Below are 16391 nucleotides of genomic sequence, written 5' to 3' on the forward strand. Positions count from 1 at the left end.
CTGATAAGCCAACAGATGCAATGACTGAGTATTTTGAGTAAAAATGTTCAAAGTACTCTAACATAGACCAGTCATCTAATGCTTGTCTATTATATTTGAGAGAGTTAAGAATATAAGATGATTTTTAGGGAGGCTCAAATCCTCTGATGACCTTTCAGAATTTGCCAAAACAGAAATTTACAATTTATGGCACGGTATTAAAGTAAGTGAAATGATTGAAACATAATTTAATTTATGCTTTAAACAAGTTTAAAGCATAATTTTATTTTTCAACTTGTGAAAGAAGGGTGTCAAGCTTCTTACCATCTTCATTTCGTGTTTATACAGCTACTTCATGACTGAATGTCTTCAAATTGATAGATTTGCTCTGTAATCTGTAAATATTCATTTAATAGAGGCCCATACTGCATATGTGTTGAACTGCATGCTTACCTGCAGTTTTCAGCCACAGTGGAAATCCAATAGTTTGGTGTTTTAAACAAATATACTAATCAATAAATCAACACTCCATATACAACTTTAAACAACATATGCAAACAAAGATTTTTCATTTCGATCCTTCATGACTTTGATCAGCCAGTTTATAGATCCAGTTTAGAGAAGATCCACTTGGTAATCAGTAAATTTTCATTTAATTGATGTTCATGCTGCATATTTGTTGAACTATATGCTTACCTGTCGTATTCGACTGCACTAGAAATTCCAGACAAAAATGTCAACTCTTTAATTAGACAGAACATATTTTCCTACTTTTTTTTTCTTTTTTCTTTTTTTTACCCCCAATAATCCTCGAATAATCCTAGTAATTTACAGCTCAATACCAGCTAATTTTAGGAAATTATGAGGAAGGTTTCCAGGAAATCAGCTGGAAGATAAATGACATGTAAATTAAAGCACTACCAAATATTTTTTTCTTTTATAAAAAAGAAACTGCAAAAAATGGTGGCTCATGTAGCATCTCTGATGAGGCGTTCTGTCAATTTTAGAGAAGGAATTGATAAATATAACCACTCAGAGTGTTCCAAACCACATAAAAAAAGATAAAATATCTGTGCTTCCCATTGACCAAAATGTTTATATTCATAATGTAATTTTCACAGAAATAATTTCTTCCTATGCAATAGGCCATAATACTTCAGCTAACATGATACAAACAAGTTACTCATTACATTCATCTTTTCAAATTCAAATACTGCATTCAAATACTGCATGGCAATGAAACAGTTCGAGTGTGCATTTAGGCCTGGGGCTCTACACAGGACAGAGATGTCCTGAAGAAAAAAAAAAAAAAAATAGAGCACTAGAAACATCAGTAAAGAAACAGTTTCATACAAGACACAGAAGGGTCCAAACCTGTCAGTCGAGGGACTGCGTAGGGGCTCTGGAAGAGCTTGCGGATGCTTGGGGGTGCAGTGTGTTATCTGCAGCACCGCAGACCTTCCTCTTTGAAGTACTGCTGAGCCACCGACTGAGCCAGGGGCAGCGAAAGGTGGAAGGTGGGAGGCTAGAGAAAATGTAGAGAAAGCAATATAAGTGAGTAAACAACTGCCAAGTACAAAAGATACAACAGCAACAGTGAAAGAAACAAAACATGCCTGTTACTGTTCATGTTGTCATGTCAAAAAAATACACTTCAGAGACCATCTACAGCAATTGTGTTCGCAGCAGAGCTCGAACTTAGGGAGTCACACAGCACATGTCATAGTTTTTTCTCTGTTTTTACATCTTGTTTACGGAGGCCAATTTTCCTTTTTACAGCAATGTGTTGGAAAACGATCAGCTGCATGGGTTCCAGCAGTTGTGCGAGGGACCCATTCGGATGACAAAAGTGAGGAAAGTGAACCGACAGACTTGTTTTGCCTGGTCCCTCTGTTCACAGCTACTCTCCCTCAAGGATTATCCTCTCTAATAGACTTAAAGGCACTTTAACTGAGCTGCCAGCTGCCTGCGTCCCTGACGGACAGCCACCCAGGTCAAGTCTGAGGGAGGATATCCTATCATGACAATGAAGCACATTCCCATAGTGCTTTCAATTCTTTATCACATTAAAATAATCTATTTCCAAATTTACATTAGTCCTACTTACTATTAACTCTCATGTGAAGATCGACAGGGCGATACATCAAATAAATTATACAAAATGAATGACTTTAAATTCATGCTGATATCAGTATCAAAACTGCTTTCATCTTGGGAATGAGAAATCAGATCCAAATCCATCCGCAATGCATTTTAGGAGCATACATACTAGGTGTCAAATAAACAATGAATCAATTAGTTTATCCACAGAAAATGAAACTATTTTGATACTCAATTAATCCAGCAGTTACAGCGCAACATTATCGTTAAACATTAACGTGTTTTTTTCCCAAAGCTGATTCTCTTTTAGCTGATTTTGGTCTCCTTCAACTCCTGAGGGAAATATTTCGCTCTGTAGCTGTTAAACATAGTGGAGCATTTAGCAGTTTTTTACTAACTTTGTCCATCTGGTGTTTGATGCTGAGCAGGTAGTGTAAAGTGGGTTTTTAGAGCTTTTTTACTGACAACAGCTGCCTGCTGTGACCAAAATGACACTGGGAGCAGTAAGCGTGAACCAAAACAGTGAAACTGAGGGACGGACAGCTATGCAATGAGTTGAAACTTGCTTCAAAGTGTCAGTAAAGCCAAGGGAAGCTGCAGGTTAAGGTGATGATCACTACAAGCAACACATTTGTCACCGTTTTTAATATATTACCATAAAATAAAGATTACAGCCACTTTAAAGTTGTCAACGTGTGACCACTTCCAACAAGATGCATTTTAGAGTTACAGTAAATGAGACCAGAGCTAGAGCAGGGGCACTAGACAGACACTCCACCCACTATAATTTTGATAAACTGTACATAATTCATCTAGAAGGATGAGAATGTGGGCCAGAGAACTGTGATCCACATAACTTCAAAATTAGCTATTTTAAACCCATTTCTGTGCTGTAATACAGTATCTTAGAAATGTTACAACATGGTTCAGTTAATACAATGCATTGGATTCTCAAACAGACGAATTAGAGCTTTAGACTTAATTGCAAAAAAGTTTAAGGTTGGTTTTGGTCTGTAGAAACCGTAAATTATTAGCATGGTAAATTCCTACATGAGCTGCACATTTATGGGTGAAACTACTGTTATTATGCAATAGTGAATGCAGTCAATGACAATGAAGTCTGTGCCAGTTGTAGACACCTGCGTGGCAGAGAAAAGACAAGGACAGGATGCTGGAGTGACCTTTTTTGTGGAATTTGGAAATGACTAATTAGGGCAGTGGTTCTCTGTCCTTGTCCACAGAGTACAGACACTTGCTGGTTTTCCTTCAAGGCATCTAATCGTGGACTAATTTAGATATTTAAGTCTTAATAGAAAAATCTGCAATATACCCTTTTCAGTGTATCTGGTGCGTATGCCACCGATTTACCTCTATCATTAGTGGGTTTATCCTTCCCAACTCCTTTTGGGCTCATGAAATGTCAGGTAATTACTCATTTGTAGCTATTCCATATGGGGTTGTGCCAATGGACAATGATCTCAGTGACCGACACTCAGAGAGATCCCTGATAGCTTATGCCAGTCAGTATTCATCTTGTTTTCCCATTAATTTATTAACTTTAACTTTTTTATTTGCCCTGCCATAGTTTCACATTGGCATCCCCACATATAACCAATGCTTGTACACACACACTCCCCAAACAGCTGACTGTCATTGCAGCTCTGTTTGTTGTGTGTAGGTGCCGCGCATTGATTGAACACAATGGGGGAGATCAACAGACAGACAGAAAACGTCACTTAGTTTGGTTTCTTCGTCTGATGCTTTTCAAGGTTGTAAACAGAACTTTTAGCTCAACAAGGATATGAAGGGAGAGTCAGTGAGAGAGGGAAATCAAACAGGGTGACGCTATAATGATCCAACTGTGGATAACATCGCGCAGCCCTAATTTCCACTTCAATTCACACCAACAGATAATGCAAATGTAATCCAGATCTGGTCATCATGTCTGTCTCTTTATCTAGTAGGTTGTTACCTACAGAGAAATCTGCCAAACTGATTGTCGAGCCCCAAATTATTGCACAGAATCACAATACTGACAAGTTCAGTATCCAAATTCTCACAAGCAGGAATCCATCTTGCCAGACTCCAAGCTATTCACTAGTGACCAAACTACAGCGGTTCGGACCAAACAGCACTCTATGAGCAAGGAACTACTGACTACAGTAGTAAACTACTGTAGACTACAACTATAGGCGTGTTTTAGGTGTGACAACAGCGAGAAGCTACTGTTCATTATAGTGGCTCCTACGGAGGTTAGCATAGATGCTGCTATAGCATCAGCTATCAGAGGAGCAAAGAATGGCACTGAAGGCCTTTCTCTGTGGGAAAGATTTTTTCGTTCCTCTTCCTGGCTTCAACAGGAGTTTGATTTACCAACAGGGTGCGCTGGTAGTGAAAAAAGTGGGATGGATGCAGAATCTGATTGGTTGAGGTTGCCCATGAGTGAAGGTGACAAACAGATGGCTCATCTAATCACCTGCAAAGTATTTTTTAAAAGAGCCTGCCCTTTTGCAAACAGTTTTTAACGAAGCTTTCCCAGATGGTTCTGTGTAGCAAACCATCTGGCGCATCAGGTTACCATGCTATGGGACCAGTTCAGAGAAATGCTGTGAGGGTTTGTACTGATTGTCCATTTCTCCAAATCTTAGGACCACACTGCCCAGTGTGAGGGAGCAGATGAATAAGAGCACTCAAGCGATCACAAATTGTGGAAACTAAATCTAAGCACTGCAGTAACACTATCACACAATCTTATAACAACCATCATCAGACAAGGAGTTGTAGAAATCCACATATTGCATTACCAGAAAGAAGCACATAAATCCATGTTTAGTGAACAGTCTGAAGGTTTGCTCATGAGATTTCTAACAACGTCCTCTTGGACCATGAGACAGTGGGGGACCCCTGACCAGGCCTGTAAGAGAAGCCTCCATTCACAAGGATAGTCGTTTCCATGCCAACAGGACCTCCGCTGGGAGAGGCCTCCTTTTTCATCCTGCACCTCTGCTGCAGTCTCAGAGAAGGACTGGTGGGCATTTGAGAGGGAATGAGTTGTGGGTGGCAGTGAAGAGATGCAATTGTGTTAAGGCAAGATGGAAAAGGTCTGAGCTGAAAGCCTGAGCAGCCTGTGATAGGAAATTACACCAAGGCTGGAGATGGGTCTGTGTGCTGGGGAGATACTCGTATCACTTTTAGACCAGCACATCAGTCTGAATGTATTAAGCCAGCAACTAACAATTATTTTGATGAATGAGTGCTTTACATTTACAGGGTTTTGTTTTGTTTTTTTTTTTTAAATCAATGTGATGAAGTACCTTAGCTTGATAGACATAATAACATCATCAACTTTTGGCAAATTTTTCTGGCATTTCAAAGTAAACAATAATCAGCAGGTTAATCGCTAATGAAAATATTTGGTAGTTTCAGTCCTAATATTTTCCAAATCCCAACTTTTAATTGTTCTTATAACTTAATTTTATTGAGAAAGAAAGGGGAGAAAATGAGACAGGCAGGTAAATTTAACTAGCTAACATTAAGTTGGATATATTTTTATCATACAGCAATATTCACTCCAACCAACACGTGCGCAACACTAAGGTAGAACAAAACCTTGCATCAGGCATACTGGGCCACCACAACATCAACTTCAAATCCATCAGGTTTTTAGTGGCCCTGTTGTGTCAGTCTCTCTACCTGCTCTCCGTGTGCGCATGAGTGTCTGGTCCAGGACCAGGCTCAGCCGAAAGAAAACAGAACATGCGGTCACTATCTGACAGGTGAGGTGGAGACAGAGATGCACTTCCTCCTACAATGTAAATCATTCAACGAAATAAGGAACATTTACTTTGACTAGGCAAGGTCTGCTCTTTGTAAGAACACTGCCCCATTACAAGTTCCTGTAAACACAATGAGTGAAAGGATACTGGAACTACTAAAACTGGGCTTGTTCTGCACCACAGCATCGAGAAACAAAGAAAGTGTCCCTCCTAGGACAGGATTAAGAAAGACTCTCCTCCACTCTCTTATCCGTATTCTACCTTATCATAATTTTGGACTATAATATTATGACATTTTCTTTATCCCAAACTGCTGCTTCCTCTTGTCCCTGCTCTATGTCACCCAGCTTTCACACTGTAGTCCACATCAAAGTAATATCCCCAAGAGATTCCTCTCTGTGTTCATTAACCAACTGAGGGCTACATGGCACAGCACTGAATTATTAACGTGCTCCTTGTGTCTCACAGATACAGAGCAGAGGGCCATTCACAACTGAAGGGGAAAAACACCCACACTCAGTGATAACTGCCTGTAAATCTCCAGTAAAACCTCAGTGAGTGAATTCAAACTTATTAAGAAAGCATTTTAAGAAAGCTAGGAATAGAATATACCATAACATGATGGATAATAGGATAACAGATGGAGAAATAGGACAATGAAAGCACACTATTAAGAAAATAAAATGAAAAATCGTGTTTTTTGTGAGGGGGTACATCTGTTACAGAAAGAGGAACAGACTGTGAGCATTTTGGATAACCACAGGGCAGGAGAAGTGACTAAATGAGAAGTTTCAGGTAAATTATCACATAGAAATTAATGTCTTAATGAAGGTGTGAAGAGAGACACAGCAAGTGTTCTCAAATTGAAATTGGACTATAGAGTATTAAAATTCCTGACAACTTTTACCATTACACTAAAAACTTCACATTAAACCTTACCAAAGACCAAAAATCAGCATAAAGCCTTACTCCTATTACTGTTTGCACAGGTTTGGTGCTACAGAACATTATCTGGAAACATTCTCCTTCACAATTGTTTCCAACAACACAGTTTCCCTCCGGTATTCAACCACAAACCCATGATATCTCTCCTGATGCTTCAGTGGCAGTAGACATTAAATGCTAGGTTTGGCTAAATAACAGTACTTCAGAGGTAAGACCAGACGCTACATATCATAACAATGTTTACTGTATTTTTCCAATTTTAAAACTCCTACAGCTTCAAATTGACTTGGGAGAGATGAAGCCACCATGCTCTGTTACCGCTACTGTTAGCATTCTTTAAATTCATGTGGCTTGGTGGCAAGCAACAGCCACCTGAGGGATTGTCAGGCAGTCTGGTGCTAGACCTCAGATCTGATACCAGGCAATGACGCAACAGTATGACTGTACAAAAAAAAAGTATATTTATTTATTTATTTTTTATTTTTATTTTTTTGCTTCCACCAACTAGTCAAGCTGCGGGAAGTATGGTCACAATCTGCCCTTCTGTTCCCGAGTTACAGTGTTTAATAATGGCCGGAAGTGTTATTGCAGAACATTATGATGTCACAGTGAAGTTTACCTTTGACCATTTGAACATTTTATTCTACTAGACATTTGTGCTAAATTGTATAATAATTAGCATATGAATTGACAGTTATGGCTAAAAACATGTTTTGTGAGGTCACAGTGATATTTGACCTTTGACCACCAAATTCTGTTCTAACGCATTCATGAGAATGGGACGCACAACCTGAAAACATAATGTTTGTAGTAGGGAATGTAATAGATAATAATAGAGTAATAGGGATGTAATTTTAAAGGCTCTTAAAGGCTTTTTTTAGTAATTTACTTTGACTTAACCGACTCTCTTTGTGCTGCCTCTCTCCTCATTACTCCCTGTAACATCTCCAACAGCGGGATGCTGATTTTGAACTAAAGTAAGCTCTCAGTAGACAAGGTAATCAGTCTGTTATCACCTGCTTAGCTACTTTATCTGTGTGGGTTGTGTTCCTGTTGCTGGTGCAACTAGCTGGCTAAGATAAGTGAAAACATAAACAAGGAGAGTTTGAGAGAGCTCAAGTGTTTCTTTGGAGATGGGTGTGAATCTAAAAGCCCCGTTATGTGTTGTAATATCCAAATGTTTGACCTGCTTACAGTTTAACCACTGTTTCTTGCTCCACAGTCCTACTTAATGACTTTCTTCCTTCGAGCGAGCGAGCAAGAGAGAGAGAGAGAGCGAGAGAGAGAGACAGAGAGAGAGAGAGAATCCCTGTCTCTTCAAGGTGACTAGGACCTCCCCACAGAAAAGCCCTTTAATTTCCTCTTTCCTTGATCTCACTTTCTCTCAAGTGCCTCTGCCCACACACAACGAAGACAGCAGGCTGGACTTTTGTAGAGCCTGCTCATGTAATCTTTGTTTCTCCTCTTCATACTTATGCACCGTTTTATTTCCTTCTCCATCAATAATACAAGTCTCTACACTCTTTTCTTCTCGCCTTTACTCACTCCTGCTCTCTTTTTCCAGGCTTTTTTACCACTGAGTCCTTCACATCTACCTCTCTATCTCTTCTGTCATCCTCTCTCCTATCTATCTTTAACAATCTAATGAATGTCTGAATTTGTTAAATTGGATGAAAAAGGATTCAGGTACCTGAGAAAAACTGGCATTTGTTTAACAAGAGTTTCTCATCTAAATTCAAACTCTGCAGCTAAAGCATCCCTTCACTACTTGAGAATCTAACCCCACATAGTAACACTGGCTTGTACTCACTCTCTCTCGCTGAAGGCTCTCTACCTGAAAGAAATGCTCAAACTCATCTCAAACATTACACCTAACTTGTGCCCTCAATCCGTTCCATCTTCTGCTCTCTGGAGTCCTTAAACTATCATCATCATCAATTCCTCACTCTCTCAATCCAGCTGATGTCACGAATCCCTCATTATCTTCTTGCTCTCTGATCAAATTTCCCAGTATCTCTCCTTAAACTGTGTTTTGGTTCCCAAAAGACCTGGAACACTGCCCATTCTGGTCGGACTGCACTCACTGCATTACCAAAGCAGTCCACTTCAACACAGAAGCTTCTCTCTTCAGTCCTCATTCTTCTAGTCCTTTTCCAGTGCCTCCAACTCCATCACCCAGATGGTTCCTGCCATCTTTGTTGACCTGGGGGCATTCCCCTTACACAGATGAAGAAATGCTTATGTTGAAACATTGCTTGCCGTCCCTTATTGAAAAACGTGCTAAAACCAGGTGCTGTAAGTCTCATGATTCTAGATCCTGCCTTAGTTGTCCTGACTATTGAGACACTGATTTAAGCTCTTAGTTTGCTCAGATACAGGTATTCTTTTTGTCATTAGCAGGTATTCAGTACATTTATTCCCAATGTACTGTCATAGTTTCCTCCTTAAAACTGGATGGCAGTGAAGAGTCATTACACAGTCTATTTACATGAAAACTACACTACAGAGCAAAATTACATCAGTAATTACTTAAAAGCATCAACACAACAGTAGGAAGGTAAAATTCATGCCCAGGATTACCAGAAACAAACTAATTAAATGAGAGGCACCTACACAGAGGGAGGTGAATTTGGCGGGGATTGTATGACCCTCATTTGAAAGCTCCATGTGATACTGAGGTATAAAATCTACAAGTGGCATCCTGGTAGACCACTGCTTAAAATGCACGTCATATAACCCCGACATCCCTGGTTCAGTATCTCAGCTGCGGACCTTTGTTGGCAAGTAGGACTGCATCCGAATCACACTTTTTCCAAGTCGAGACAATGAGTCATTAATTTAGGCGAAATATTGGGAGCACAGTCCAAGACACAAAAAGTGAGCATCCTAATGGTAGCTCAGTTGACAAAGTGCACCACAGAGCATCTGCTAGCCGAAGAGAAGAACAGCAGTAGAAGAAGCTGTAGCCTGCCAGCATCTAGTTCACAAACACTGCACATCGGAGCAGCAAAGAGAGGTGAGTTGTGAAGCTCTCCATTTCCATCAACCTCACTCTGTTTCCAATACAGTAAGTTTTGTAGTTAGGTCATTTTGAGACAAGATACGGTTTGGTAAAGTTGGCAGCCGGCCAAGCTGTTATCCTGCCCTGGCCAAAAAAGTGCAGCGATGTGACTTACAAAGTGAGATTCGACTTGTGGGCTTCTCAACCTGAGTCAAATCATCGATATTCGTTTGAGGCAGTTGCAAGCTTCCTCACATTCTGTGTCACTATAATCTATTGTCAATAAAAGCTTCAAAACAAAGCTTGTTTTTTTTTTTTTTTTACAAATCTGTAAGCAACCTCCACAGGCCCACAGCAGAGCTAGCAGTGACAGGGCCACAGTTCAGAGAAATCTAGTGTTTTAGCAGAAAACAGAGAAGAGATACAAAGAACCTTTTACATGGTGGCAGCTTCCCCATTTTCCCAATAACCCAAGATTAAATGTTACGTTTCATAACTGGGTTAACATTCAGAGGAATAATGTGGTCGCCTGCAGGAAATCTTTAATCAGCAAGCTCCACAGAAGTTTGTGAAACTGTTCATCAGCAGTTATTCGTCTCACTAAAGCATGTAGGTGACAAATGTGCTTCTAATTGTTTTTAAAATCATACAAAGTTCAGTGTAGGGCTACAAAGACAAGTCTTGTGTCTAAGAATGTATAACACCTGAAAACTGCCCACTATTTACAGCCTTAATAACCAATCACACTCTGACCCTCTTCATGTTTTGTCAATACGAGCTTCAAAGCCAGGAAATCTCACTGTCCATATGAGAATGGTTTTAGGAAGGCCCTGGGGTCAGTAACACAGCAACAGTCAGGACTGTGGGAATGTGAAGCTTTCTGCAAACAAAGTCTAGGATACCCCTCATCTCTCTGTCTCCAAGGCCTTGCAGCAATAATCACAGCCAGAACAGGGTATTTCATCACACTGATCCATGTGAACTGAAACTATGCCATTCTTGTCTCAATATTGTTGAGATATCTTTGTACTTGCATTCTCTAGTCCTCACTATTTATAATGCTTCAACCACGGAGAGGGAGGAAAATGCACGTCTCACACAACTCCATACATTAAACTGCAAATAAAGGAGGAAACAATCCCTAACAGTGTCAGCACTTTCAAAGCGATACATCGATGGCTTTTTGACTCTTAATAATAGATGTGGGTAATAAAAACAATCCTGTAGGTGCTGCTTAGTTTGTAGACAGTAAACTGTTTCTTTTGGTTTTTAAATCCTGCACTTATAAGCAAGAAAATTAAAAAACTAATTCAGAAGAACTACCAAAGAACCATATTGCAAATGCAGGAAACAATGAAATTAACACCCTCTTTTAAAAAAATGTCCATATCTGCTTATTATATGTCCACTTCTTCTGTTCTACAGCCTGGCATTTTATTGGCTGTGGCACAATGGGTTGTAACAGAAGCCGAACAATGTGTAATCAGTCCTTTATCTTGGAAAATTTTTGTTGTAAAACTTTCATCACACCAGGAACAATCGTTTTAATAATAAAGATGTCTTCTTCGTCAGATCAAAACCCAAAGGTATTCAGTTTACTGTCATATAAGGCAAGAATAGCCTTATATTGCAAAAGCTGGCATTTTTACCATGCAGTGTATAATCATTAGTCCTAACTTGGAAAATTTTTGTTGTAAAGCCTTTATGACAGGATACAAAGTCATCAGTTACTGGACCGTGACCACTACTGAGTAATGACAGTGTACGTGGCATGCAGCACAGAATGATAAAAATATTAATATTGGCTATTAACTCAACAGCAAAAGTCCCAACACTTACAGATTTCTAACATATATGGGACCTTATTTCAGACAAAGTTAGAGTTTATATTCATATAGAGTCACTTGATATCCAGGAGTAACAACTATGACACATTAGAACCTCTAATGTCAGCACTGTTCTATTGGTAACATAAGGATGCTTGGTTGTCAGAGCAGGTAAAAGCCACATTATGAAACTTCAACAAAGTAAGCCAGATTTCTAGTATTTGTCACAAACCCGCAAATGTTGCAGGCTGACCATTTCATCTGTTACACAGATGCCATCCAAAGCAATGTTTTGAACAGCAAGGTGTTAATGATCTAAACACACAACTAACCCCTACACAACCCAAAGCAAACCAGCACACTTAAATAAACCCTATCTTTAAGCTCCTTGTATTCGACTTTTGTTGACACTGTGTATGAGAGATGTTGACTTAATTCTATGGTTTTGTAACTCTTTCTAAAGAAAGCAATTTCTATAATCATCTTTGTAGAAAAAACTTTGTTGAAGTAGATTAATTTGTAATTTGATAAGTAAATAGTAAAGTATCTGTCTATTGACAAATTGTAAACAGTTGGACTCTGTGGTTAGGCTCTCTGCATTACATTGATCCTGTGCATTAAAGAAAACACCCTCTATAGTTGCACTTTTATAATCCATGTGTATCTTTAAGACACTAGTCAAAACACAAAAGACAACTTACTGTTTTCTTTTAGAGCTTATTACAACTTTCATACCAAATGTGAAAGTGACAACAGTCCAATCACAGCAAATTAATTAAAAAAAGAGCAACTCACACTACACATTTACAGGTTTTCAAGAGACAGACTGGCTAATTTCACATCATGTTGTCTGATCAAAAGAAAACTCAGGCCTTGATCTAAGACACTGCTTTTCAGTCTTGACCTCAGGACCAACAGGTAGCTGCTTTTTTAACAGTCCTATCTCATAAAAGACAGACTCAGAACTGAGAGGTCAAGTGAATTCTATTAACAAGGGTGATGAAGCAGTTGTATTCTCCTTGAGAGGAAATAAGTGTCCATGCATCTCAATCGGTCAATGTATGTCATCCAACCTGCTTTCACAACCCTCTCCCTGACCTGGGTTTCACCACTTTTGTGAACTGTGTCAACCACCCTAACCCTAAATTTGAACGTCAGTCACTTTTAAGTTAAATTTAACTGACTTCTGGGCTGGGAAAACAGCGCTAGATACAGACACCATATGGTCAACTAAGAGAGATCTAGGACATGGAGAAGTGAAACTGAAATTTTGTTACTTATGTAATGTGTTTCTATGCAATTCTGTTGTTTAGCAGTAAAGTGCAATGATCGGCTCCAAGACATGAGTCTGTACATATACACCCACGGATTTGGCTAACCAGACATGAGGGGATGAGGATAATTCAGGTTGAAAGTGAATACGTTCTAGTAGTCTAGTCCCAGTTGTAAACATCATACCCTGGTGTCAGAAACCTTTTTGAACCCTTTTCACAAAGTTTTCAAAGACCTGAATATATTACATGAAATCAGGATACTGTGGCATGTACATACCTAATCCATTTTCTCATCATTCTCTGTGAATGTACTGGTGCATGTACAACTCAAAGTTAGGTTTTAGTTACTCAACAGAAGAAAAAAAAAAAAAAGATGGTAAAAACGATGTCATGATGAGCTACATACTGAGATAAAAGTTAGTCTAACACCAATAATGCAGAGGATAAATTGGATTGTCCGTCTGGTTCATCTGCTCTAGGTTCATTCTCAGTGTTAATGTAACGTTGTCAATACAGATAGAATGGCTTTTCTTGTTGCCAGGGAGTCAGACATGCAATCATCTATAGTAAGAGCTAAATAACCATGTTTCTCTATGTTCTATCGCTGCAACTAACAACTATTTATCCAATTTATAGCTTCAAATGTCATTTTTGGTTCATGCATAAGTCCAAAAACCCCCACAACTATTCAGTTTATAGTTACATGACAAAAAAGCAGAACATACTCTCTTTGCAGAAGTTGAAATCTCCAAATATTTTCATTATCATTATCTTTTCACTATTTTATCAAATTTTTCTCTCAATCAACTAACCATTTCAGCTCTATGTTGTATGAAAATGTCCTAAATTCAGAATATGGCTGCATTTAGATTAACAAAGTGTGGTCAGTGGGTACAGGTGATTCCTGATTTAAAATACAGTCAGTTGCCAGTTTGTAAAGTGACACAAGTTTCTCCAATATATTATCAGCAGATTAAGCATGAGAAAAACCCCACAGTAAAAAACAATGCAATATAACACCACCAAAGACAACAGCCTCCATAATAGAACTATAAAATATTTACAAAAAGGTGGTATTTTGTGCTTATACCTAAGCTGGTTACTCCAAAGTTGCTTAGACTAGAACTTCTTTGAGATAGCAATGTTACACCTGTAACTTAAATAAAAACAAAGCAGTTTTGTAAATCCACTTGCTCTTCCTAAAACTCAAGTCTTTCAACAACCGATAAACAGTGCCGATTGTCATTATCCTGTTAATTGGATTTATCGAAATAGAGCCAAAGAACTAAGACACAAATTAACTTCGCATGGGGTCAACTTGCATATGAGGCATTATACTTTGAACAGCAGTGAAAATAGCAGATAGCTCACTTGTTAACTTGCGTCCACACAATCCTATTATACACGATAACCTGATTAAATAAAATCCACACTTGTTTTTTAATCAATGTGATGCATGGGCATTAAACTCCTCGCACTTTGCAGCTTTTAACTCAGTTTGTGCAGCTTGTTTAAAAGGCTCCGTGTTAGCAACCCCGAGTGATCCAGCTCAGTTAAGCAAACTCTGACAGATTTTATTTGTGCAGCTAACATTCCCACACGGTACAGAGAGTTTAATAAGCCGACTTCAACTTCTTTCAGCTAAACAACAAGCTCCACATCACCGTTAGCAATGCTAACTCGGCTAACCAGCGAGCTACGTATTAGCTGGCTAATGCTAGGCCCCTTTTCCCTGGTACATCACGGCACTGCAATATTTCACACTTCTGATCTTGCACTTTTTGATTTTATACAATGTTTACCTCAGAAATGTGAAGCTGGAAAAAGGTGGCGGGCCTCCCCCGGCGGCTCCTTCTGGTTGTGTATCCAAACCGAGATATGCTAAAGAGCTTGATGAAGCTAACGCTGGAGGATCCGGTGAGGTATATTGCGCTCCTGCTTCGTCTCTTGGTTTCCCACCTGCAGCAGCGAGTCTTTGCAGCCAGCTACCAGCAGCTACCGTGTTAGCAACATCAGCTAACTAGCCTCTACAAGCCGAGTTCGGGTAATGCTAACTGGCTAGTAGCTTAAAACACCGCTAACATGAGTCGCTCTGTCAAACTGACGTCTGTGTCCGTCCACCCTTTGACTCTGTTCCTTCACTGGGCGCCGTATGATGGCCTCCAATCATTACAAGAGGGAAAACACATCCACGGAGACCAAATTTTTGCCGTTCACAGCCTCCTCAACACCCGCCAGGTTCGCTCGTCTCCGGACTCTCCACCGACTAGTGTCGCAACATGATGATGGCACGTTTTTGTTTGCTAGTGGGCGCTCAAATGTGATGTAATAACATGCTCCCAGGTGCGCTGAGATAATAAAGCCAAAAATCACGTTTAAAAAAAAAAAAAAAAGGTGTGCAGTAAATTAACATTGTAAGATAAACAACTGAATGATCAATATCGTCAAGGCATTTAAAAAAATAATTTGAGGCCTTTATTTTCCAGGATTGTAAAATGTATTTCAGCCTCATTGGGTACACAGAATGTTTATGGTAATGACCACGTTGTATTCAATTCATAAGTTACTGATTCCAAGATAATTTACCTATCTCTTTGTCTGACTAATTCAATTGTGGTGGGATGTAGCTAAATAACAAATGTGACTTTTTATTATACTTCTTACACTCACAGAGAACTTTAATAGGAACACTTGTTAACCTGTTTATTCATGCAATTATACAACCTGACAGCCATATGGCACCAGTGCAATTCATCAAAAATCATGCAGGTACATCCAGATAACCACCCTTTACAACTGTGGTGGGCAGAAAAGCACCTCAGAATGGACAACACATCCAACCTTGAGGGAGATGGCCTACAACAGCAGAAAATCACATCAGGTTCCACTCCTGTCTGCCAAAAAACAGAAATCTGAGTCCATGGTGGACACAGGCTCACCACACCTGAGGCTGCTGAGGCACACAGATGGTAGGGTCAGAATCTGGCATTAATAGCATGAATCCCCGGACCCAACCTGCCTTGTGTCAACAGTCCAGCTGGTGATGATAGTGTAATGGTGTGGGAAATGTTTTCTTGGCACATTTTGCATCCCTTAATACCAATCAATCATGATTTGAATGCCACATTCTATCTCAGTATTGTTGTAGAGTATTGCACAATTTACCATCTTCTAATGGCTACTTACAGAGAGATAATGCACCATGTCAAAAAGCGAAAATTGTTTTTATTCCAAACACAGCTGCTTATTAAATGAGTGAGGCCATCTAAATTCCCTCTACAAAGACTTGAAAAATATTTACTAATGTTTGCTATCTCCTTTAAGACATGGTGTTTTTGTTAAACTATTTAATAAAAAGTAAAAAAAAAAAAAATGCATAAAATAAAATGTGTAATTCATCTTTTTTTCATTTTTGAAAAGATTGAGAATTAATTTTTTTTCTTGACTATTCTTTTCCTATTATTGTTATTGTTATAACTGTTTTTGTCAT

The 16391-nt window shown here is 39.1% G+C and overlaps 1 protein-coding gene across 1 annotated transcript in view; it reads right to left on the reverse strand.

Moving 5' to 3' along the window:
• The window catches only part of fbxw7 (F-box and WD repeat domain containing 7), a 115253-nt gene extending 100076 nt beyond the window's left edge, over nucleotides 1-15177 (reverse strand). Inside the window, exons 1-2 of the mRNA XM_071505676.1 lie at nucleotides 14704-15177; nucleotides 1354-1504 (exon numbers count right to left, since the gene is read on the reverse strand). The gene's annotated coding sequence lies outside the window, so the exon portion shown is untranslated. The remainder of the gene's footprint in view (nucleotides 1-1353; nucleotides 1505-14703) is intronic.
• Nucleotides 15178-16391: the final 1214 nt, after the last annotated feature.

This window comes from Trachinotus anak, unplaced genomic scaffold (genome assembly GCF_046630095.1).
Source record: "Trachinotus anak isolate AG129_WGS33_773 ecotype Australia unplaced genomic scaffold, CSIRO_AGI_Tana_v1 ptg000019l, whole genome shotgun sequence".
NCBI lineage: Eukaryota > Metazoa > Chordata > Actinopteri > Carangiformes > Carangidae > Trachinotus > Trachinotus anak.